The sequence below is a fragment of the Talpa occidentalis genome, unplaced genomic scaffold (genome assembly GCF_014898055.3).
Source record: "Talpa occidentalis isolate TD23 unplaced genomic scaffold, MPIMG_talOcc4v2.1, whole genome shotgun sequence".
In the NCBI taxonomy this organism is placed as follows: Eukaryota; Metazoa; Chordata; class Mammalia; order Eulipotyphla; family Talpidae; genus Talpa; species Talpa occidentalis.
Window position 1 is genome coordinate 76,946,243 of NW_026555331.1, and position 24,638 is coordinate 76,970,880.

Consider the following 24,638-nt stretch of genomic DNA (forward strand, 5'->3'; position numbering starts at 1 on the left):
TTAGAAGAGCATGGTAAGAGGTCCACGTGATCTTGGAGACTAGTTCTAACACCAAAAGTCAAGGAAACATAAGTAAAAGGACAAGAATACAAGTGACGGGAATAAAAGAAACCCCTGTAGCACTGTGGGGGCAGGGCTAACTGTGAGGGTGCTCTGAGGCCCCACAGATTTCCTAAAATAATCTGAGGCAAATGGTAGGCAGCAAGCAAGGGAGTCATCTTTCTCCTCACTCTTCTCCATCACTCTCCTCAGCCTGAAATTCTCTCCTTCTCAGTTATGACCGGATTATCTCTACTGTGATCTCTCCTTCCAAGAAATCCTGCATTTCTAAATTAAGCTTCCCTATTCATCCCTTGAGTCCTTCCACCTCATCCTTAGACACACACCCACTAGAGTCTCCCCTTTTCCTGCCATTAGCCTGAGGATCCCCATCCCCCTGGGGATGCTGAGAGGCTGACTTAAATGGTAAACACTTGTTAGATAGATGGAGGATGGTGGATGGTGATGCTTTCATGCTGATTGAACACAGTCATAGGAGACTTTAAATTAGAAGAGAGGTCTCAGGCATCCCTGGTGGTGCAAGGGGTTAAGACACAACCTATGAAACTATCCACAGCCACTGCAGCACGAGTTCGATCCCTGGCCAGGGAGATACCCACATGGCACAGCCGACCTCTCTGTCTTGCCTGCTGCTCCCCTCAGCAGTGTATTTCAGTGTACCTGCCTGTTCTGTTCCCCACTCTGTCTCTGTGAATCCTCTCACCCCCTCCACACCTCTGGCCTGTACCCCAGTTCTTGTAGGCATAAATAAATAAATCTTAAAAAAAAAAAAAAAAAAGAATAGGTCTCTGGAGAAAGAGTTGCCAATAGAGAAGTCTGAGAAAAGATAGATGTAAAAAAAAAAAAGATACAATGTTTAGAAAGGAAATAAAGCAATAATTGTGAATGCTAGCATACTCTCCACTTACTGGCTCTGCTTTTGATGTGTCATTGGTACTATTCCCACTAATTTTGATCTTTGATCACTCCACTGCAAAGAAAATGTTACTCTATTCAGTTTGCTAATGAAGACACTGAAGAGAAGTGAGACAGGGCCTTCTGTGTTCCCTTTTATGGACAGTATGAGGTAGGGTCAGGGAAACAGAGATCTGAACCTCTTTTGATTCATCTGTTTGTCTGTGGCCAGCTTTGGGGGAGTTTAGTATGGGTTTATGAAACAGTCACACAGCACAGCACAGCACTCCCCCACTACTGGGAAGGCGACTCATCTTCCTACACTTTTTGAAGCCTGTATTGGTCACAGAAGTTCTGGGTAGTTACTAGTGAGTAAAATATGACTCTTTGGTCTGTTCAGAGCAACATCATATCCCATGCACGAACAGTCTTATGGAGCAAAATTTGAGCGGTCAGCGATGAGAACCTCCCTTGGGTATTTTTAGCTAACACGTCATATTTGAGGGTTAAAGTCTTAGGGCCTTAGTTTGTTCCCCAAAGATCTGTGGGAGTGAAGAAGGAATAAAGGAAAATCCAACACATAGAGGGCAGCATTGGGAAGTCTCTGGAGTCCCTCCCCACAAACCTGCATCAGCTCTCTGGATGCCCCCAGGACCAGCGGAAAAAGGAAGGGAAATGAGTGCCTCCCCTGCGGCCTTGCACAGCAGCAGGCGGGAATCCTGATGACCCACACTGCACATTTCTCAAGACCTTCTCATAGTCTCTTTCCCTGACCCCCATTCGGGCTTTCTTCGGAAGAAAAATATAGGAAGGATAAGACCCAGTGGTCCCTCTTGCAGGGTGTGTACGTGTTATAAGGTGATTATTTTCCTTTAATGTGTTCTCAGCGACACAACAACATTCCCTCCTAGCAACTGCACTTTTATATGGATTAAGAACCAAATGTTGAAAACACAACAGAAAAAGGAATCGTATTGCAGTTTCCAATATCTGACCTGCCAAGATCCAGGAGCTTCAAGGAAGCTAAATCAATTACTTAAAAAAGTTTCCATTTTTTCAGCTTTTCTCAAGAAAAGTTGGAGGGAGACTCTGACCTACCTTTCCAAAAAAATAATAACTGCACACACGACTGAACTGATAACTAAGGCGTTTCCACAGTTTACATGTTAGAAGGGAGGGAGGCCCTAACGAGAGATTTGCCAAGAACACCAAGGCTGGCTCCAAAAGGTTTGCCACGATTGCATTGGAACTAACCCTTTCACTAGTGAAAAGCCACAGGTTAGTTAAGAACTTAGCACTGTGTCCCTGTCAGTAAACTCATGTATTTGTTTTGAAATTCAATAACTTGAAGTAAAAAACATCCAAAGACAGGGACCTTACTGTCTTCTTTCTGGAACCTTACTGAAAGCTGTGCATTGTATTCATTTAAAAAATCTTTACTCCAGTTAAGTTGATGCAATTTGTATCATGTTTGTTGAATGTCTAAGTGGGCCTGGTCTAAGTGGACCTGGGGATTTGGGCCCTTAGTATGATGTGCTCAGGAACTCACCACACACAGAGGAGACAGCGTGTAAGCAGATCTATAGATGTACAGAAACTCTGACCAAGGAAGGGAGAGTCTCTGTGGAGAAAAAATAATCGTGCTTCACAGGGTTAGACTGAAGAAGAATGAAGAAGGTAAACAACTTGGTTACAAGGTAAAAAAAAAAAAAGATAATCCATATGAAGGGGCTGCCTTTACTCTTAGTTCATTGACACACACGCACATGGGGTTCTGGTCTTACAGAATTACTCATTCCATTAGTCAGGTCCAAGTAAGGAACTGACACAAGAGAGACAAAGTTACTTGTTCAAGATTATAAACAATGAAAAAAATGGCTACACATTTAGCTTGGAGTCTGCACCTTAAACTCACCATGGACCTGGACCACTAGATTTAAGCAGACAAACTTTAGTCAGGAGCAAAAAGAAGTTTTCTCTTAATATGTCAAATTTGAGGTCCAGGTGGGAGTGGATTAGCAAAAAAAATAAGGATCCAGGCATTAGAAAAGAGTTTAGAGAAAGATGTAGGAGCATGGGTAGATTGGTAACAGTTGAGGAATGGATTAGAGTGAGTGAGATTTTCGTGGGCAGGTGGACGATGAGAATGTAGACATAGAATCTACCTTTGTAGGTAATGACAAAAGCCAGAAGCTGGGCAGAGGAAGCAAGGAGAGTAAGCGACAAAGAAAGAGGGAGGGGGAAAACCATGGGAACCAAGAAAGAGGAGAGTCATAAGGAATGAACAGGTAATAAATAAATGCTTACACAGGATGAGAGTGGCCATTCAATCTGGCAATTAGAAGGTTATCAGAAACCTTGGAGATAAAACTTGGAGTAGAATCCTGAGGTGAGAAGACACGGGGAAGCTTGGCAAGGAGAAAAGCAAGGTAAGAAAGCAGATGGCCAGGAAATCAGAGTAGGAAGTCAGGGAGAGAGTTAAGCCTCCCTCGTCTAAGTGTCCATGTTTTGCTGCTTTGTTTCAAGATGGAGGATTTTAAAAGAAAGATTGCACACAGAAGGCAGAATGTCAGTGGAGAAGAAAGCTTCTGGGATAATGTAGAGGCAGAAGGTAAGAGAAGGGACAGAATCCCTAAGGGTATAGATGTCAGCCTTGAAGAGATCATTTGAAGACTGAGGAGACCAGGAAATGTCCCTCTTCTCCTCTATTCTCTCTGGGAATCTGTGTTGAGAGTGAAGGGTATTATCCGGTGAGCGAGATGTAAATCCACTGAAGGAAATCAGAGGGCACCTAAAAGATATTTGCAGGAAAAAGAAGAAATGTGGTACTAGGCTGTCAGGGGCAGGCAAGACAATAGGAAAAAGTAATAGCTGGCAGACTGTTATCAATGTAGTAGGCAGGGCAATGCCAGCCCAGATGTGGAAGCGAGTTACTGGGCATGACAATATGTGATGTGCCCATAGAAATCATTGAATAATTATGCAAACAGTACATTAGACCTAATATCCTTTGTGGAGAAAGATGGAAATATGCATGATAAGAAAAAAAAAATAAGCGGATAATATTTTCAAGCACTTTCCATGCATCCAATACTATATTAATGGTTTTTATATGTGGGGCATTAAAATATTTTCAATATGAATTGTTGTTGTTACTTCCAGTTTACAAGGAAGGAAAGTGAGGATTTGCCAAGTAATTTGCCAGATGTCACCAATCAAGTTTGTGTCAGAACCAGGTTTAGCACCCATACCTATGTCTTATGAGAGCATCATCATCATCTTATATCACCTTTGTTTTTACATCTTTTCCTGGTGTAAAACAAAAAATCTAAATTAAATTGTCACAAAAGTTTTCATATATACAAAAGTTTTCTAGAAAAGGGTCTTATTTGATTACTCTTCCAATGAGGTGGACATATAAACTTTCATTCATTACTTGTTCATTCATTCATTCATTCAGCCACATACTCATCTGTCCATTTATTCATTCCAACATTGTTTTAGCATCGACAATGAGCCTGGCACCAGAGAAGTCAGCAGCCAAGTTCTCATCTGAAGGAAACCTGAATCCTCCTTGAAGGAGCCTTCAGCTTCAGAGGAAACAGGCACCCAACAAAAAGGCTCACTGACTGTTGAAGGAGAAGTGAACAGAGACTGAGCCACAGGGCACTGGGTGCTGGGGCCTGCATTTCTCGAGGATATGAAGTGATTCAAAGAGGAAGTGGTGGATCTGAGTCTATGAGATGAGTCGGTGTGAGGTAGACGACTCAGGAGGCAGGGGTCTACAGCATAGGGGGCAGGTCAGTCCCCTCATGTGAGGTTCAGGGTGGTGTGTGGTGTGGGAAGTTACAAAGAAGTGCAAGTAGTTGGAGTGAGTTCCAGAATATCAACCTGCCTTTTTAAAATTTTTATGTCATTCTTAATTTTTATACACTATATGCTTTCTCTTCTCAGGTATAGTCCCCGTGAAATTCCCACCACCAATTCACCAGTGCACCATCTCTCAACCTGCCTTCTTCCTGATTTTTTTATTATATCAGCATACCGTCTGCATAATTATTTGAGTATTTATTTAATCTAGTATTTAAAAAACAACTAGTTTGAAATCTGAAAATCCACAAAACCGCTGTTTTGTTCAGTAATTACCTATTTTTCTATGACATTGAAATAAAATGATCCATCTAGGTATCTTATAAATCATCTGTCATGTGTGTAACAGAGTGGTGAGTCTTGAACTTTTGGGATCAGACTCCACTCTCAGAGTATTATGTGAACAGTGGGGTCTCTGTGTACCTGAGTGTGCATGAGCATGCACTCACGTGGCTTCTGCATGTTACTGCAGAAAAGGAGGGTTGGGGCTCCTGGATGAGAGCCCAGGTCATCCACTAGAGGATTAGATGGGCTGTAGAGAAAGTGGTCATGTTAAAGCACAGCAAGTATCAATGGTTCTGTCCCTTTTATTTAGATCCCAGGAGGCCACCTTGGTAGCACTAAGTAGCCAGGGATATATTTCAAGAATGTTGCGACCTCAGCAATGTGAAGACAGCAACCAGAAGAGGTCCAAGCAGAATGAAAATCACTCTTGGCCTGTGTTTATTGGCCACCTCAGCTCTCTACTGGCTGAAGGAGTAGATTGAGTTAGCCCAGCAGGCAGCTGGTGGCAAAATATAGAAAGTCGCCAAGGCGCAGAGGCAGGGCCACCACCTCAATGCACAAGTGCTGGGTTTCACAGCCTGTCAGTGAGTCTGTGGGCCAGGGAGGTAGAGAGTCTGGGGGTTCATGCTGAGAGGGATTGGAGGGGGCAGCTGGAGCCACCAACCAGGAGCAGCGTCATGTTATTCAAATTCTCAGTTGTCTTGCTGAGCCTTGGGCCTCATTAAGTGATGCCCCTCATCACCCCTAAAGAGAGGGCAGACAACAAGAAATGTTTGTCTTCTTCTGGCAGAACAACTCTACTCAGGCCACTCTGCCTTCCTCAAAAGGCCAGAAGAAGGGCAGACGGAAGGAAGGAAGAAAGAAAAGGAGCAAAGTAGGATGGATGGCTACTCGGAAGAATGTGGTGGCTGCTTTAAATGTTCCACTGTTTAAGATCCAAACAAGGTAGCCAAGAACTCATGTGAAATGGTGAGTAAATGAAAAGGTCAGCGTGTCCAGAGACCCAATTACCCTCAGCTTGGTGCACAGGAAGGCCCAATTAATCCTCATTAGCTCGGCTTTGGTGGGCCTATATGCGAGAGCTCTGGCCCCTCCAGCTCCAGCGAGGGTTGTGTTCCTAGGTCCAAATGCCCCATTGGAAATTGTGTTTTCTCAAGGCTTAGACTAGCCTTCAAATGCTTGCTGGTTTGACCCAAGAAAAAAAGATCATGGCCCAGAGGTAATGAACTGTTTTTTCCTACATCTGTTTTATTTTTCTCTAAGAATTGTCTTGACCACATAGATTATAGACTCAAGACACGTCACACCCCATCACAAGTGCACAAACTTGCATAATCTTCTGAATTCAAATCATGTGATTCTGAGTAAGAAGTTGGACGATGTCAATAGAGCCTAATTCAGACACTTTAAGCAAATGATAAGTATCATTAAATTGCTTATGCCTCTTGTCTTCTTTTGGTTTGATAACCTAATATAATTAAGTATGCAATCATTAAGCTAAGCAAAAATCTGATGCTAACATCCTGTCACTAAATGCCAACATGGACCAGCCCAAACCTCTGTGGAGATAGAAACTTTGTCTTTTGACAATTTCATCCTTCAACTTTAGTATCATTTCCCCTCTCTCATGTCAATCCCCCCACCACTGTATCCCTTATTTCCTTGGCTCCCTGGGCCCTGATCCAGTTTCCTTTTCCTCAAACCTTCATCTCAGTTGTGAATCAAATCTTCACACAGTCACCTCAGACCACCAAAGCTCAGTATTTCTTGCTGCAGGAATCACTTGCTGCAGCTAAAATACATGGTGTTTGTTAATGGAAGGGCCCAAAGGAATGCAGCAGAGGATTATTGGGGTTTTGGAAGACATGGTGTGATGACATACATTTGTGTGGTGTGAACCTATACCCCTAAAACCTATAAAGTATTGCAAACCTATGTTATCTCAAGAAACATAATAGACACTAAGCTTGGTTTTGGTTGACCTCCTCCTCCCCAAACAATGAAACAAAAAACAAATTCCTGAGTTCCACTACTGAATTAAAATGTCTTGGAGTGGGAAGTAGAAATAATCATTTTTAAATAAGTGTTCCAGTAATTCCTATGTGTGCATGTGTATGTATGTGTGCATATGCACACATACATACACACATTACAAACCACAAATATAAAGTCTTCCCAGAGCTATGAGAGAGGTTTATAAACGAGAAAGACTTGGTGTTTCCAGGACAAAACTCTAAGACTTGGTCTACACTGGGAGATGTATAAACATGTTTGCATAGCAGAATTCCTGTTGCATGAGAACCTCTCAGATCAAGTTCTTTGCAAAAGGCCACAGGAAAGTGAAAATTTGAAATGCCCACAACTCATGACATACAGTCCAAAAACGAACATTAGTGGGTTAAGAAAGTAGGAAGTGGAAGGGTACTAGGAAGGAAGTTGTGATAGGAAAGGCTAAGAGTGAAAGTTTGTGCTTATTTATCTGACTTACAACAACTTCTGAACATGTTGTATTATTCATATGTACCCATGGTGGCAGAACTAATGGGATACATGGAATCCACACATAAATGTTTATGGCAGTTTTATTCGTTATTGCAACAATTTGATATCAACCAATATGTTGCTTCAGTGGGTGAATGATTAAACTGTGGTACATCCAGATGATGGAATATCACTCAGCAATAAAAAGAAATGCACTCTCAAGCCACACAGACATAGTAGAATGTTAAATGTACATTATTAAGTAAAAGAAACTTGTATACATAATACACAATAAGCTTCCAACTATATGACATTCTGGAAAAGGCACAACTATAGAGACAGAAAAGATCAGTGATTGTCAGGAGTTGGGAGGAAGAGTGAATAGATGAAACACTGGATTTTTTGCAGGAAAATATCCTGTATGATACTGTAATGGTGGTACAAAACTATGCATTGTCATGATTCATATCCCCTGTAGCACAAGGGGATAAGACACAACCTATGAAGCAGTTTGTAGCCACTACAGCACGATTTCGATCCCCAGCCAGGGAAATACCCACATGTTACAGCAGACCTCTCCTACCTGGCCTGCTGCTCCTCTCAGCAGCGTATTTCAGTCAATCTGCCCGTTCTGTTCCCCACTCTGTCTCTGGTGAATCCTCTCAACCCCTGCACCTCTGGCCTATACCCCAGTTTTTGTATGCATAAATAAATAAATCCTTAAAAAAAAGATTCATAGAACACCAAGAGTGACCCCTAATGTTAACAAGAGTGTATCAGCCACAGGGGTGAGGGGGGTGGCCTAACTGTACTTATTCAGGAAGTTCTACAGGTTTCTAAGAGATCGGCTCTTCCCTTTGGTCTGGGTTGCTCTGACTAATACATGACTAGGAATCTTCAAGGAGACATGACATGTATTGCTGAGGCTCCATTGTCTGTGCAAACAAGTTGCACCATCTTCCTAGAATGTAATGTTTATAGTGAGGTAACTCACTCAGATCAGAGGCATCTTCAGACGACTGCTTTTTCAGGTCATCACATGGCATGGAAACTGACTGCTGGAGAAGCCCCTGCAAGGGCCCCCACACCACTGGGAACCCCGGGGGAGCAAAGGCTTACTGTTCAGAAATGCTAAACCTTTGAGCCATTGCCAAAAGATATGTCAAAAATGTGATTGTGGTGCCACCATGCCCCCTAAACATAGCTGTTCTCTGGAGACAGCGTAAAAAGATTAGCTAACGCTATTGAGGACTGAGCATTCAAATCTTCAACAAGTCCACAAGGGAGGCATGACTGATATGCCAATTTTACAGGTAAGACTTGGAAGGCCCCAGTGATGGGATATGTGCACAGCACCCAGCCAGAGCATCCTGGCCTTGCCTGTCTGTAGAGCAGGAGAGCTGAATCTTTCAATGTCAGTAACTTCCATGTCAGTAACTCAGAATGGTAGAGATGGCTTCAGTTCTCTCAAGGATTATTTGGTGTTCAACAGAAAAAATAAATCCTTATGCTTTCATTTCTTGGGGGCTTTCTCAGACCTACTCTGCCCCTTTTATTGCATGCTTGTTTTTTCCACATATCCAGGGTCTCCATCACAAAAGAACTGAAGCGAAATTTCTTTCTGTTGGGTTCAAGTTCTTTTATCACAAAACAGTCCCCTCTGTACTAAATCTAGTAACAGGAGGTGGGGTCAACACAAGGTGTCCTGCCTGACCATTGGGCTGTCGTGCTAATAGTCATCCTTATCACCCACCAAAATGTCCTGAGTGCTGTGGATGTCAGTAAGTATTTTTCACGCATGGTCTCATGTAATCCCTAAAACCTTATGAAGATGATCTCAATGTCACCCTCATTTTACAGATGAGGAAAGTAAGGGTTGAAAGAGGTTAATGGCAGAAGGACTTGAGATGATGTCTGCAGTTTGCACTCTGGAGCCCCAGAATGTTGTGATTACTTAATTTAGTAGACCAAAGAAGAATTTGAAGTTTTTCATATCACAGGCTCTGTGGTCTTTAGATGGCATTACAAAATCAAATACATCCCTGTTATGTCTATTTTATCCTAATGTTTTCCTAGTGGGAGCTTAAGATTCTTTCACTGGAGACGACTGGTTTATATTCCCCAGGAGCCACGTGGAATGCCATGAGTGAGAATACCATTGCCCTGAATACCTTCGATTCTCTCATAACCACAGAATGCAGTATGTATAAAATAGATGCACAAACTTCCTGCATATTTGTCCTTTCCATTCCAGGCGTGCTTTTTATACCACAGAACATGCATGTCCAGGAATTAATGAGTCTTTTCAAAGGGGAATTCCCTCCCTCACCCCAAAATAATATAAGCATGAAACCTAGTCGGCTATGTGGCAGGGTCACTGTTTTCTCCTCATAGATGCTGTGGAACCACTGGGGAGCCAAGTAGAGTAGCCAGAGCCTGTGACAGGCAGGTCTCATCTGCGTCCTGGGTTAGGTCCTCTATCCTAGTGCTAGCCTTTCCACTCATGATGCCCAAAGCTATCTTTTTCTTGTGATTCTTGTCTTAAAAGTTCCCAGAAAGAGAGGGAGAGAAGGGAAAAGGAAGGACTAGGGTCAAAATAATGGGTGGGGGTGCAATTGTATGGGGGATATAACAAAAATGAAAATACATACATTGTGCAAAAATGAAAAATGATGTAAGAATTATATAAAATAAAATATTAAAAAAATGCAAAAAAAAAAGTTCCCAGAAGTCTGCAGAATACGAAGACACAAAATGAGGCCTAGACATTTTACAGGATCGAGGATTGAGGTCCTAGGAAAGAAGGCCTGAGATTCTCTTTGCAGATGACTTCAGCTGCCAAATGTGATATATGAATTAGTCAACTCTGGTTCTCCACCTAGATGATACACTGAAACAGTATACTATTTATATTTCCTATTGTTTTTATAAGCTTTCCCCCCTAGTTTTACTGAGATATAATTGACATCTAACATTGTGTAAATGCAAGGCATAATGTAATGATTTGCTTTACACATGTATTGAGAAGTGATTACCACAATAAGGTCAGTTAATGCATCATTACTTCACATAGTTACTTTTCTGTTGTGAGAAATTTTAGTACACAAATAATGTTGGGTTTTTTGTAAGATTTTTTAAGAGTTAAATCTAAGAACCAGATGATTAGCCCTATGGAAGCCTGTGTAAGGACAGTGCCTGTGATGTGGATTATAACTGCAAAAAACTTTCTTCCTAGATGTGTTGGTTGTGGTAATTTTGTGTATACAAAATCAAATTGCATTTGTTTAAATACAGACTAATAATAATTTCTGAAATTCCATAACTGCATTTCCTATTGCATATTTAAGGTTTGCTGTTAGTTTTGCTCAATATAAATAGAATTATTATCAAGACAAATGCAGTCTTCTACCCTGGGCACATATGTTTTCCAGAGTTGATGGACACCCTTTCCCTGGGAAGTCTTTAGTTCTTCTTAGATGGATCAGCAAGATCAAAGCTATAAAATAGATGCAGCCCACACAGATGCCTGCAGGGGCTGGCAAGTAATGTGAATGGGAGAAGACATTTAAGTGTTGGGAGCAGTGGTCACCAGGTGAGGATGGTGGGACATACCCCTTTTAGCAGAGGTTGCCTCTCTGATGGGACCACAAATAGGACTGGCTAAGTGATGTGAGAGGCTCAGCACAAAATGAAAATACAGACTCCCTTGTCAAGACAGTGACACTGGGGCATCAATCCAAGAACAGTGCCCTCCTGAGTGTAGAGTGCTATGTACTGCTCAGATCAGGAGCCCAGGAACCCACTTCTGCCCAGGGGATGTCAGGCCAAGTTTACAGCAGCAGCACACAGAGACTGGAGTCTCATTGTTCACTTCATGGGGCCTTTGAACCCAGAGTAAGGCCCCGCATGGAACTTGTAGGAGGTGGTCTGACTTCCAGAGGGAACAGCTCTAGTGACCACACCTACTGTCCCCTCCACTGGAGCCCATCCTTCTACCACTTCCACTTGCCCCCAGACACAAATGCAAACCTGCTCAGAATGCCTGAACTCAAATTTACCTGTCTTTGACACCCTGGCAAAGAGGTTTCCCAAAAACTGCGGACTCATAGCTGACTCAGAGCAGCAACTTAAGGTACCTCCTTCCCCCATCTTTCCATTCTAAAACAACATATGTCATCCTCCCCATTATGATGTTTATATTTTTCACTGTTAATCATAAATCTATTCAACTTTTTCTTTTATAGCATGTTAGTCATGTTTCATTTAAAATATTCATTGATTGGTTACATTTCAGACATGCAAAATAATTTCATTTCAAACATGCTACAATAATCTATGACATGCAAATATACAGAACGTTAGATTTAATAAATGTCAGCATTTGACATCTTTCTTTCAGATCTGTTTCATTGCTTTAAGAAAGATATACTACAGGTATATTTGAATTACTCTAATTACTCTGTTTCCTTCACCCCAGACTTAATCACAATCTTGAAGATTTTATACTTTTCCCAGCAAAAGTTTTATGCTTTGACACTTAAGTAATTAGGTAGTGAAGATGCCAGGCTCACCTTCTCCCATATACTCACAACTAAATTGCCGCTGATCAAATTCAATAACCTGAAACATGAAAGATGACCATGTATATATTAGGGGCAAACATCTGACAGAAAGGGTAGGAAAAACTCTAATTGAACTGTGTTTTCAGTGACATGGGAGGAAAAACATATGAGAAAGCTACCTGAGGAGTCCTATATAGTTTTGACTCAGGGACACATGCCCACACCAGGAACCAGGAGACCTAGCACCGTGTTTATTAAGGAGACTATATAGTTGTTGTTTAGGATAGAGGGTGAACTATAAAGACATAGAGGGGAAGTGGTACAGTGTGATTACTGGCTTAAGCCTGAGGCTTCCAATACATCACCTAAAGCCTGAACCAACAGGGAAAAATCAGGTCATATCACCTGTGTTTCCTCAGGGATGAGGTCATTTGCACTCTGATGTGATATGTGAAACATCTGTCTTAACTCTAACCAGAGTCAAAACCAAGATAACAAAACAATGTTTTCACTAATCTGAGTTTAAGCATCTGGGTCTCAACAATGGGAGCAAGCAAGGCTTGTACTGGAAGGCAAGATTCTCTACTGGAATAGCAAAGACATCAGTTCTTATTTGAGACCCTATCTCAACTACAATCTCCATGCAGCATTTCATCTAGTGTTGAAAAATAGCCTAGAACTTGAGTCTGGTCCAAAAGTATATTAGATATAGTTGGCCTAGGAGTTGGCCTAGGAGAGGAATCAATATTGATCCTCATCACACAATTCTGGAAGCTTGAATCTTTGAAGCAACCTGGAGGTGACTCTTCAATGTCTTATTGCCCTAGTTCCTTTCTACCTATTACCCCTTATTAGTGCCAGTTTTACAGCTATCTGAACACATGCAAAGGGAGAAGCTTGAAAGTTTATCTCTATTACTACATATAAAAATTAAAGCTAAAGAGACAGAAATGTTACAAATATTGTGGCAAAAAAGAAAAAAAAAAAAAGACAAATAAGGGCCTCTCTGATGGCACAGTGGTTAAAGTCTCAGTGCTAATAAGCTATCACCAGTCACTGCGGCATGAGTTTGATCCCAGGCCAGAGAGCTAACCCACATGGTGCAGCAGACCTCTCCTGTCTCACCAGCTGCTCCCCTCAGCAGTGTATTTCAGTCAATCCGCCTGTCCTGTTCCCCATTCTATCTCTGGTGAATCCTCTCAACCCATGTACCTCTGGCCTGCACCCCAGTTCTTGTATGCATACATAAATAAAATAAATATAAAAAAACTGAGTTTTTACTCCAACAGAACTACAAAATATGCTTGAAGAGATGTTTAACATCATTGTTATAACAATGTTTGTTGAATTCAGAAAAAAATGGATGATGAAAACAGGGACAGAGTTAAGACTAAGAAAATATGTGATGATTACAATTAGAACTACTGGATCTAAAAAATATCATTCCAAATTAAAATGTGCAATAAAGGGCCCCAATAATAAACAAATGCAAGCAATGGAAAGAATCAGTGAGCCCAAAAGCATAATGTTGGAGAATACACAAACAGAACAAGAGAGAAAATGAAAGAATTTAAAAGTTAAAGTAGTGTAAAATCCCCTTGGGATAATCTAAAGAAAACTGACATTAGTATCATGGGAGTCCAAGAAGGAAAAGAGAAAAAGAAACATATAGATAATTTGTTTAAAGAAATAATCACTGAGAATTATCTCAAACTGGGAAACAAACCAGACATCCTGATTCAAGAAGCCAAAAGAGTTCCAAACAAAATAATACCAGAGAAACACACTCCAAGATACATTACAATAAAACTGTTGAAAGCCACTGACAAGGAAAGAATATTAAAAACTTGAAGAGAAAAACAAGTAACCTATGAGGGAATGTCAACTAGACTATGTGTAGACTTTTCAGTAGAAATTTTACAGACAAGAAGGGGGTGTCAGAAGAGATTTTAAGTACTCAAAAATCCAGCCTAGAATCCTTTACCTGGCAAGATTAGCACTTAAGATAGAGAAAGGATAAGGAGCTTCACTGAAAGCAAAAACTAAAAAAAAAGCTATCAACAGTAAGACACACATGAAAAAAATACTAAAATGCTTATTATAAAGCAACAGGATAACAAATACAAAGGGAACAGATACTTCTTTATAGAACAGGAGGAGAAGGTAAGTAACAATGTGGCCCATTATAATGCATTTGAGACCAGACCTTCCAAAGGACAATATAAATATTACTAACATCTATAGAACCTTCAAAAATAAATAGAATTTAACACATAAGACAATGGAAATGGAAACTTAAAGTGTAAGAGGTGGAGACAAATAACTAAAAGACAAACTGCTAAAACAAACAAAAGAAAACAAAAATTACAACAATCATCTATATCTCAGTAATCACATTAAATGTAAGTGGCTCAAATTTACCAGTTAAAAACCACTCTATAGTGGCTGACAAGAGTTCAAAACAAAATTTGACCTTTTGCTGTTTATAAGAAACCTAACTTACCAACAAAGGAAGCATTTGATATTTGGCACCTATTTAACATAATTCTAAATAAATGGAAATCCAAGGAACTCCCCTCATATTAAAGTTCATATATTACAAATCAGCAGCCAATAGGGCCTCCTTGGTGGCCTAGGAGTTAAGTCTCAGTGCTACCACCTCAGAGTCCCACTGAGTTGGCCTGAGTTCAATCCCCAGTCAGGTAGCTACCCATATGGTGCAGCAGACCTCTCCTGTCTCACCCCCCGCTCCCCCTAGCAGTGTATTTCAGTAGATCTGCCTGTTCTGCTCCCCACTCTGTCCCTGGTGAATCCTCTCAACTCTGCACCCCAGTTATTCTACTCAAAAATAAATAAATAAAATATTTTTTAAAATCAGCAGACAATATACTTAATGGTGAGAGAAAAATGGTGGGAGGTAAAAAACACAAGTATGTCACTGTTCCCCTATCTATTCAATTTAGTATTAGAGGTTTTAACTAGAGCAATGAGATGCAGGAAATGAAAGGAATCCAAATCTGAAAAGAATAAGTGAAACTCATTATTTGCAGACAATGTAATATTATTTATAGAAAACCCTAAAGAATTCACTAAAAAGTTATTCAAAACAATAAGCAAAATCATCAAAGTGGCAGGTTACGAACAAAAATAAACAATAAAACAATAAAAAGCTGTTACATTTTTAAGAAATTCAGAAAATAATTTCATTTGTAATCACTTCAAAAAGAATAGTATACTTTAGAACTGATCTATCTAAGTAGTGAACAAAAACTACAAGACACTATTAAAGGATTTAGATTCTGACATAAGGGGATAGAAAGACATTCCATAATTATGGTTGGGGAGAATGAATACAGTCAAAGGGCCAAAATTAAAATAAAATGGTGGGCCTCCCCGGTGGTGCAGTGGGTTGAACACAGCGCTTTGAAGCTGTCTGAAGCCTCTGCAGCACAGGTTTGATTCCCGGCCAGCCAGGGAGATACCCACATCTCGCAGGAGACCTCTCCTGTCTCACCCGCTGCTCCCCTCAGCAGTGTTTTCGGTCCATCTGCCTGTTCTGCTCCCCACTCTGTCTCTGGTGAATTCTCTTCACCTCCTGCACCTCTGCTCTGTACCCCAGTTCTTATATAAATAAATACAATAAATCTTTAAAAATAAAATAAAATGACGTTGGTATAAAAATGGACACAGATCAACTGAACAGAATCAAAAGTCCAGAAATGAATTCATGTACATGTCCATGTTTATTTTATGATAAAGCAGTCATGACTATGCAATGGGGAAAGCAAATTTCCTTTAACAAATGGTGCTGACAAAACTGGACGCCAACATGTAAAATAATGATTTTCGTTCACTCCATGCACAAAAATAAATTCCAAGTAAGCTAAAGATCTATGTATATAATCTGCAATAATGAAATATGTAGAAGAAAACATTGGTGATATGTTGCACAACATTAATGATGAAGATGTTTTAGGAGACTTGAGTCTTGTAGCATGGAAAACCAAAGCAAATAAAAACCATTGGGAGTACTGCAAATTAAAAAGCTTTTCTGTTGAGAAAGAAAATGTAAATAGATTAAAAAGCACACTACTGAATGAGGAAACATATTTATTTATTTATTAAGATTTATTTATTTATTTATTTATACAAGCACTGGGTACAGTCAGAAGCGCCGAAGGGGAGAGAATTCACCAGAGCCAGAGTGGGTAGCAGAACAGGCAGACTGAGGAGGTACACTGCTGAGGGGAGCAGTGGGCTAGGCAGGAGAGGTCTGCGCGCCATGTGGGACCCTCTCCTGTGGCCAGGGATTGAACTGGCGCTGCAGAGGCTGGGAGCAACTTCGCAGCCCAGCGCTCAACCGCTGCACCACCAGGGGAGGCCGGGGGAAACATATTTACATGTTACACAACCAACAAAGGTTTAATATCCAAGACATGTGTAAAAAGTATAGAATACAGCAGTAAGAAAACAAACAACCCAATAAATAAATTGACAGCAGATCTGAACAGTCTACCCAAGTGGAGATCCAAAAGGCCAATAGATACCTGGAAAAATGTTAACCATTGCTGGTAATAAGGGAGATGCAGCTTAAAACTATATCTGTGCGATTGGCACATATTAAAAGACTTCCAGCAATAAGTGCAAGAGTGGATGTGAGGAATCTATTTTACTGTTGGTGGACTGTAAAATGGTGCAGCCATTTTGAAAAGTGTCTGGATTTATCTTTAAAAAACTAAAAATTGAGGGCCTCCCCGGCGGCGCAGCGGTTGAGCGCTGGGTTGCGAAGCTGTCCGCGGCCTCTGCAGCTCTGGTTCGATCCCCGGCTGCTCCCTGGCCACCGAAGGAGGGTCCCACATGGCACGCAGACCTCTCCTGCCGCCCGCTGCTCCCCTCAGCAGTGTACTTCGGTCCTTCTGCCTGCTCTGCTCCCTGCTCTGGCTCTGGGGAATTCTCTCCCCGCCCTGCGATTCTGACTGGACCCAGTGCTTGTATAAATAAATAAATAAATAAATCTTTAAAAAAAATAAAAACTCAAGTTTGAATACAATTTGTTTAAAAAAAAAAAAAAAACTAAAAATGGATATACACTATGACATAGCAGCCCCATTCCTGAGCATCTATCTGCATAAATTGAAACCTGTCACTAAAAAACAAATAAGCAAAACATATTTACAATGTTTATTATAGCACTATTTACACTAAGTAGGGCATAGAAAAAACCTAAATGTCCATTGATAGAACACTGGATCAAGAAGACATGGTATCCACACCGTGGAATACTATTCATCCATAAGAAAAGATGAGATATTGCCATTTATAACAAAATGGAAAGAGCTTGAGGGAATTTTGTGAATTAAAGCAAGTCAGAAACAAAGGCTAGTATTGGACACAATTTACATAGTGGAAGATTCAACAAGTTAAATTACTTACAAAAACTAGTGAACAATAGTAAATGTAGTGAGGTTTCTGAGGTTAAGTGGGAAGGGAGAGGAGAAAAGGGTAAAAAGGGTTGGTGGCAGGGTAAAATAAGTGTAACAAATATCCCCTCCTCATCTGTAGCTTGCTTTTTTATTTTGGATAGCCTTTTGTTAAGTGGAGAGTTTAATTTTAATGGTAGTTAAATTTATCATTCATTGTTTTAACAATTTGTGTCTTGTTTAGGGGAACTTCTCTAATCCAGGCTTTATTTTTTTTTAAGATTTATTTATTTATGCATACAAGTGCTGGTGTACAGGCCAGAGGTGTGGGAGTGAAGGAGTTAATGAGAGGATTCACCAGAGACACATTGGGGAGCAGAACAGGCAGACTGACTGAACTAAACTGCTGAGGGGAGCAGCCAGCAAGACAGAAGAGGTCTGCCGCGCCATGTGGGTTAGCAGGGTATTGACCTCCTGCTGCAGTGACTGTGGACAGCCTCAGAGTGCTGAGAACCAGGCCCTTGTGCCACCAGGAAGGCCTTAATTGAAGCTTTAAAAAGTACTCCAGTATAATCATTTGTTAAATAACTTCATAATTTTAACATTTAAGCATATACCATTTTAACAGGTATAAAATACACATTGCATACAATTTAATATTTCTTCAGTATATTCTTAAAATATTTTTAAATTTTACTCCACATATATTTTTCCAGGAATGTAATGTTCTATGTAGCATTAGTAGGGTATTAATTTTATTATTTTCCAAATGAAGTTTTTCAGTATCTTTTTTTTTAAAGCTATGATTATTCATTTATTTGTTTTACTATTTATTTATTTATTTATATAAGCACTTATATAAGTCAGAAGCGAGGGAGGGTGAGAGAATTCACCAGAGCCAGAGTGGGGAACAGAACAGGCACAGTGATGAAATACACTGCTGAAGGGAGCAGTGGACATGGCAGGAGAGGTCTGTCGCACCATGTGGGTCCCTCCACAGTGGCTGGGGATCGAACCGGCATTGCAGAGGATGCAGGCAGCTTCGCAGCCCAGCACTCAACCACTGCGCCACCAGGGGAGGCCCAGTACCTTTTTTTAATAGCACATTTTATCTCCACTTGTAATATAAAGATAATCCTATCATGTATCAAGTTTATGTACCTGGATATTGTCTTTCATTAATAAATGTGTTCCTTCACTAAAACCAAGATGATGATGAATATTGGTAACTACTAAGACAAATTCACTTCTGTATTTTTAGGATGCTTTGGACTATAATTAACATGCACACAAAAAGTGAGGTTTTATAAAATACATAAATGAAAAGTTTCAGGGAAATAGCTATGACCACTTCAACTATCACTTTCTCACAAAATTCAATTGAAAGATTCAAAGATAGAAACAAAGGTGGAAATTAAAGGTGTTTCTTTCTTCTTATCAGGGGAAAATCAGTTCTTTCCCTGAAGCCCTGCCAGGTATTGCTCTTCACATGCTATCAGTTGGCCAAGGTGCCATGCACAGCTGCCCAGTCCTGCATACAAAGGCAAACAGGATTACGGGACTTGACTTAGTGTTGTGGACTTGTCCACTGTTTCTTGTAATTCTGTTGTATATTTTAACTCTATATATTTTGGGGTTATGATGTTGGATGTATAAAGATTTGGGTGCGTAATCTTCCTGGCACATCATTTAATTTATTTATATGTTATATATATTCTTTTTTGTCCTTAATAATTCTTTTTTCTTAAATACTATTTTTCTAATGTCAATATTAATATGTTGGTTTTCTTTTTTTTTTTTTAAATTCCTTTTTTTTTTTTTTTTAAATAGAGGCATTTTTATTTATTTATTTATTTGTTTGTTTGTTTATACATGCACTGGGCACAGTCAGAAGCGCGGGAGGGTGAGAGAATTCACCAGAGCCAGAGCGGGGAGCAGAGCAGGCAGAAGGACCGAAGTACACTGCTGAGGGGAGCAGCGGGCGGCAGGAGAGGTCTGCGCGCCATGTGGGACCCTGCTCCGGTGGCCGGGGAGCAGCCAGGTATCGAACCAGAGCCGCAGAGGCCGCGGGCAGCTTCGCAGCCCAGCGCTCAACCACTGCGCCACCGGGGAGGCCCAATATGTTGGTTTTCTTTTGATTAATGTTTTTCTGAGTATCTTTTCTCATCATTTTACTTTCAAAGTATATATATACACATATATATTTTAAAATAAAAAGTATATATACATATATTTTAAAAATTTATTTTATTTATGTATGCATACAAGAGCTGGGGTGTAGGGCAGATGTGCAGGGCATGAGAAGATTCACCAGAAACAGAGTGGGGAGCAGAACAGGCAGACCTATTGAAATACACTGCTGAGGGGAGCAGTGGGCAAGACAGGAGAGGTCTGCTGCACCATGTGCCTTGCTCCAGGCCAGGAATTGAACTTAGCCAGTAGTGGTGAGAGTGCTGAGACTTAACCCTTACAACACCAGGGAGGCCCTCAAAGTATATATATTTTATATTTTTACATATGTCTTTTGTATATTTCAGTGAGAATTGACTGTGATATGCTACAGTAAAGAGAAGTTCTAATATTTCAACAATTTAAACAACAAAAAAAAAAATCATTCTGTCAGCTGCATGCCCCTCAAAGTCCTACAGGAAGTTCTGCTCCACTTTGTCCTTACTTGGGGCCTGGGGCATTATATTTGCTGCAGCATCACTGGTGCTTATAACAGAAGAAATGTAAATGTGATATATCATGCACTGAATATCATCATATCCATCCCAGTCTTTCATAAAATTGGTCACAATAAATTCTATAGTCACACCTCACTCTGAGGGAGCAGGCAGGTGAAATCCAATCAGAGTCCAGAATGAGAAAAAGAAATACAAACATCAATAAGAACTGTGACAGATATTTGAACTGTTAAAATAAAATTCAATTTGAGAATTTGTATTAATTGATTTACAATGAATATTGATACATTGAATTATTCAGTTATCTTGCTTTTATTTTCTTACATATTTATTTCCCTCTCAACTATTGGGGTAAAAAAAACTTTGTTTCTACTTCTACATGCTTATATTAAAATTGTAAAAGGTATACTTAGTGCAGCAAATCAATGTTTCTACTTTGTATCAAACATTAAAAGGAATTCAAAACATATTAGTTCTATGGGACATCACTCATATAATTGTATTATTCTCTAGAATTTTCATTCTACCTTTTTTATGTCTTTTTAAAATAGTCTTGAAATTTCATTTATTTATTTATTTATTTATTTATTTACTTATTTATTTACTTATTTATTTATTTTGTGGGACCCTCGCCGGCGGCCAGAGAATGAACCTGCACTGAAGAGGCTGCGGGCAGCCTCGCAGCCCAGCGCTCAACTGATGCGCCACCAGGGGAGGTCCTTTGAAAATATTTTTAACAGTGTTTTATAAACCTATCTCACATTTTAACAATCATTTGTTCCCCCATTGCTTTTTTCATACTATTTCTCATTACAGATTCATTTGTGTTCTTTTGAAAATATTCTAAGGGCATCCCTGGTGGCACAGCGGGTTGAGCACAGCACTGTGAAGATGTCCACAGCCTCTGCAGTGCAGGTTTGATTCCTGGCTGGCCAGGGAGATATCCACATGGCACAGCAGACCTCTCCTGTCTCTCCTGCTCCCCTCAGCAGTGTCTTTGGTCTGTCTGCCTGTTCTGCTCCCCGCTCTGTCTCTGGTGAATTCTCTCACCCTCCCACGCCTCTGGCCTATACCCCACTCTTGCATAAATAAAATAAATCTTTTAAAAAAAGAAAATAAAAACATATTCTAAAATGATTATTTTATCAAGCATATTTAAAAAATATATACCAACATTTGTTGTTGCTAGTTTTTTTTAATATGTGCCATTCTCACTGGTGTAAGATGGTATCTCATTATAGCTTTGATTTGCATTTCCCTGATTACAAGTGATGTTGAACATTTTTTCATATGCCTGTTGGCCATTTGCATTTCCTCTTTTGAGAAGTTTCTTTTTAGCTCTTCTGCCCATTTTTTGACTGGATTATTTTCTGTGTTTTTGTTGAGTCTCATCAGCTCTTTGTCAATTTCTGTGATCAGTCTTTTATCAATAGTATTGTGTGCAAAAAACTAGCAACAACAAATGTTGGTGAGGATGTGGAGAAAAACGAACTCTCCTGCACTGCTGGCGGGAGTGCAAACTGGTCCAACCACTATGGAAAGCTGTGTGGAGATTCCTCAACCTACTAAAGATAGAGCTTCCATAGGATCCAGCAATTCCACTCCTAGGTATTTACCCAAAGGACACAGAAACATTAATTCCAAAGGGCACCTGCACCCTATGTTTATAGCAGCACTATTTACAATAGCTAAGCTTTGGAAACAACCCAAATGCCCAAAAATAGATGACTGGATCAAGAAGATGTTTCATATACACAATGGAATATTACTCAGCAACCAAAAAAAGATAAACACATGCAATTTGCAGCAACATGGATGGAGCTAGAAGAGATCATGCTCAGCAAAATATGCCAGAAAGAAAAAGAAAAATACCAGATGGTCTCACTCATAGCAGGAATCTAGAAAACCTAAATAAGGGACCAGGAAAAATAATAACTATAAGAAAGAAAATATCAAAATCAACAAACAACTATAAACCAGAGACACACTATGAAAGGGGGGTGGGGAAAGGAGAGATAGGGGTCAAAATAAGGGGGGTGCAATTGTATGGGGAATATAAAAATAAATAAATTTTAAAAAACATCAACTTATGGCCAATCAATGGTCTAGCATATAAAAATTAGCCCTGAAACTTCTGAAAAAAATATATATGTATGTACCAGTCATTGTCTAGAAATGTCTTTATTTTGTTCTCTTTCTTAAGTATATATACGTATGTATGCATACATATATATACATATATATGACAGTTTAACATGTGCATGAATCCACATGTGCCAACACTGTATTTTACACTGTCCATTATTAGTCTTTTCCACCACAATGAAGCAGATTTCATTTCCATTTCACAGACCAGAAAAGGAAGTTTGGGGAGGTTAGGTCTCTTGAAAATGGGTTTACAGCTAAGAGTGGAAGAAGCTTATGAGTCATTGTGCCCCAGAGTTTACATAATTAATCAATCCCCCCACCCCCATGTGATGTCATCTTTATTCTAGGTCTCTGAACGGGTGCCACGTACATGGATCTCCAAGTGCCTCCTGGAATTGTTATAGGGATCCCAGATCCCTGAAACTGTATTTAGAGTTGTGTGTCTACTCACTTATCTAAAGCAACACTGAAGAAAATGCCCAGACATTTCTTTTCTTCTCTGCTCAGCACTAATGGGCCCTAGCAAAGCCAGTTCACTTGGGTAAAATGTTTCAACTCTAATTCATGAGAAGAAACCAGCCTCTACCACTGTCTCCTTAAATTCCTTAAATTTGTTTACCTGCATCTCATACTCCCTATTTTCTTTCCCTCTATCCCCTGTGTCCCCTAGTCCCTTTTCTTGGCCCTGCCTTCTTAACCTCAAGAGTCCTAAAGATGTTTATTAATGTCCACTACTTTTAAAAAGTGTCCTAAATTATCAAATTATCTAATATGTAAAAGCCTACTATTTGTCTTTCATTGTCCTGAACTATTTTGTTGTACAGTTATCTCAAATCTTCTCTAGTTTGTTGAAAAATGCCTGCATGTCACATTTTTCATGGCTGTATTATATTCTATGGTGTGCATATACCAAATCTGGATCCAAACATCTGTTGATGGGCATTTAAGCTGCTTACATGTCTTAGGTATTATAAATAACACTGCTATTATCATTGTGGAACATACGGGTTTTTTTTGTTGTTGATGGTTACATGTTCTGTGGGTAGATGTCCAAGAGTGGGATTGACACATCAAATGTTATTTCCATTTTTTTAAGATAAATCCAGATTATTTTCCACAATGATTGTACCAGTTCACATTCCTCCAATAGTGTAATAGCATTCCTTTTTTTCCTTCATCCTCTCTAACACTTATTTTTGGAGATCTTTTTATAGTGTGTGCCATTCTCACACACACTATAGTAGTATCTTATTATAGTTTTAATCTGAATCTCTCTTATTAGAAGTGACAAGATAGTTTCATATGTATTTTGGCCTTCTGGATATCCTTTTTAGTGAATTTGGTGTTCATATATGCTGCCCATTTATTGACTAGGTTATTTGTTTTATTTTTGTTGAATTGTACAATATTTTTATATGTCATGCATATTAATCTCTTATCATTTATTGTATAATATGTGACTATTTTCTCCCATTCTGTAGGCTGTCTTTAAAATCATTTTGTATTTTCTTTTGCTGTATAGAAGTTTTTCAACTTGAAGCAAACTTATTGCTTATTTTTGTTTTTAATTCCTTGCCACAGGGGTTGAGTCACCAAAACTATCTTTTTTGTTGATATCAGAGAATGTATTGCCAATGCTTTTTCTATGTATTTTATTGTTTCAAGTCTTATATCTAAATCTTTAATCCACTTGGAGTTTATATTTGTGTATGGTATTGTGAGTAATCCAGTTTTATATATTTCATTTGCTTCTTTCTGATTTTATTAAAAAGACTATCTTTTCAGGGCCTCCCTGGTGGCGCAGCAGTTGAGCACTGGGTTGCGAGGCTGCCCACAGCCTCTGAAGTGCTGGTTCGATCCCTGGCTGCTCCCCGGCCACCAGAGGAGGGAACCACATGGCGCGCAGACCTCTCCTGCCGCCCGCTGCTCCCCTCAGCAGTGTACTTCGGTCCTTCTGCCTGCTCTGCTCCCCGCTCTGGCTCTGGTGAATTCTCTCACCCTCCCACGCTTCTGACTGTACCCAGTGCTTGTAAAAATAAATAAATAAAATCTTAAAAAAAAAAAAAAAAGGAAGACTTTGTTAAAAAAAAATAAAAAAAATAAAATAAAAAGACTATCTTTTCCCCATCTTTTGGCCATGGATACTTTTTTTATTGATTAGGTGCTGTTATATGTATGGATTTACTTCTGGCCTTTTGATTCTGTTCCAGTGGTCCATGTATCTATTTTTT